Source organism: Mandrillus leucophaeus, unplaced genomic scaffold (genome assembly GCF_000951045.1).
Source record: "Mandrillus leucophaeus isolate KB7577 unplaced genomic scaffold, Mleu.le_1.0 Scaffold230, whole genome shotgun sequence".
In the NCBI taxonomy this organism is placed as follows: Eukaryota; Metazoa; Chordata; class Mammalia; order Primates; family Cercopithecidae; genus Mandrillus; species Mandrillus leucophaeus.
In genome coordinates, this window is record NW_012102366.1 from 456,109 (window position 1) to 458,256 (window position 2,148).

Sequence of the window (2,148 nt, forward strand, 5' to 3'; positions counted from 1 at the left end):
CGATCTCGGCTCACTGCAAGCTCCGCCTCCTGGGTTCATGCCATTCTCCTGCCTCAGCTTCCCAAGTAGCTGGGACTATAGGTGCCCGCCACCACGCCCGGCTAATTTTTTTGTTTTTAGTAGAGATGGGGTTTCACCATGTTGGCCAGGGTGGTCTTAAACTCCTGACCTCAGGTAATCCATCCACTTTGGCCCCCACAAAGTGCTGCAATTACAGGTGTCAGCCACCACGCTCGGCCTGCAAAACCTTACCTTCACAAAGTTTTTAAAAATTAGCTGGGCATGATAGGTAACAGAGTCATACCCTGAAGAAGGAAAGAGGAAAGTGGAGGGAGAGAGGGAGGAAGATAGGAAAATAAATCTGCCAGGGTCTAATGAAGCTCAGTGACGATGCCACCATGCTACTCCTAGGTATTTAAAAGAAATGAAAATTTATCTTCCCCAAAATACTCTTATAGTACAAGTTTATTAACAGTGGCCAAAGACCAGAAACAATCAATTAGCCAAGAACAGGTGGGTGAAACTATATTGGCTACATTACAGTGTAGCCACACAATGAAATACCACTCAGCAATGAAAACGAGCTGTTAATATCCCCACAACACAGATAACTCTCAAAAACACTTTGTTGGGGCCAGGCAGAATGGCTGATGTAATCCTAGCACTTTGGGAGGCTGAGATGGGCAGATCACATGAGACCAGGAGTTCGAGACCAGCCTGGCCAACATGGCGAAACCCCGTCTCTACTAAAAATATGAAAATTAGCCAGGTGTGGTGGCGGGCGCCTGCAGTCCCAGCTACTCAGGAGGCTGAGGCAGGAAAATTGCTTGAACCCGAGAGGCGGAGGTTGCGGTGAGCACAGATCGCGCCACTGCACTCCAGCCTGGGTGACAGAGCCAGACTCCGTCTCAAAAAAGAAAAAAAAAACAGTTTTGTTGAGCAAAAGTCAGACACAAAAGACAACCTATTGCATGCTTCTACTTATGTTAAATTCAAGGAGACAAAACTATCATGGAGTGATAGAAATCCAAATACTGCAAAATGTTCTCTCCACTCGAATCATTCCAAGCTCCCTATTCTTTTTCAGAGCCTCCACTGTGGAGGACCCCAGGCCGCAGATTGATAGCAACTGGGATAGTTCCGGTTTCAGCGCCCAGAGCAGAAGCCACGCTTCGAAAGGGTGGGGCACACGCCAAGGGGCAACCATCTGGTCTTCAGTTATCAGTACTAAACATGGCGGCTCTCACCGAGCACCACACCCAGATCACGAGACCACGCGCTGCCGGCCCCAGTCTGTCGGCTCACCGGGGAGCGCCTACTTTTAGATTGACCAATGAACGCGAGGCGTAAGGCACGCCCTCTTTCTTCCCGTCTCCGCCAATAATCTCCCGCTCCCTTCCACAGGACCCAATCACTGCTTCAGCCTCTCTTGAATGAAAACGCAGCGGTCCAGTGAGCAGCGCAGCAGCCCGACGCAAGAGGCAGGAAGCGCGGCAGCTCGTGTCTGAGCGCCCGGCGGAAAACCGAAGTCAGAAGGCTCTCTTAGCAGCACGCGGAGAAGAACGGGGAGGTAGGTGAGCGGCGGATCCCCGGCGCGGGGCAGCGGTGTGGGGACGTCTGACCTGAGAGCGAGAGGACTAGGGGAGACGTTGGGAGCTAAGGGAAGGAGGAGAAAGGGTCGCGAGACGAGGGGGGGCGGGGCGGTTGGTGTGTCAGAGCGCTGTGTGTTGGCCGTTGCGGACCGGGGCGCATGCGCTAGGAGTGGGCCGGCCGTTGGCGCGCGGGGTTCGGGGCCAGCTTCTGGGAGGGGCTGTCATGGCCGACGGCGCTCCGAGTCCCACTTGGAGTCCGTCAGTCCGTCCGAATAGACCCCACGGCGGCCTGGGGCCATTTGGAGAGGGACGAGGGGGTGACGCCGGGGTCTGGGGCCTGGGTGGGAGAAGTCGGAGCTTCCAGTTTTCAGGGGTTTCTTTGGGTCCGAGGGACTTGACCCTTTTCCCAGTTTACTTTCTTCTTGGTCTACTTTTTACGGGATTCGGGGTTCTGAGATTTGGGGCACATAAGACTTTCTTTTGGAAGGCCGGGCGCGGTGGCTCTTGTAATCTCAGCACTTTGGGAGAGACCAAGGAGGGCAGATCTCTTGAGGTC

At 54.1% G+C, this 2,148-nt stretch overlaps 1 protein-coding gene across 1 annotated transcript in view; it reads left to right on the forward strand.

The window, feature by feature from the left end:
• The first annotated feature begins 1,467 nt into the window (after nucleotides 1-1,467).
• The window catches only part of DDX39A (DEAD (Asp-Glu-Ala-Asp) box polypeptide 39A), a 16,182-nt gene continuing 15,501 nt past the window's right edge, over nucleotides 1,468-2,148 (forward strand). Inside the window, exon 1 of the mRNA XM_011981779.1 lies at nucleotides 1,468-1,574. The gene's annotated coding sequence lies outside the window, so the exon portion shown is untranslated. The remainder of the gene's footprint in view (nucleotides 1,575-2,148) is intronic.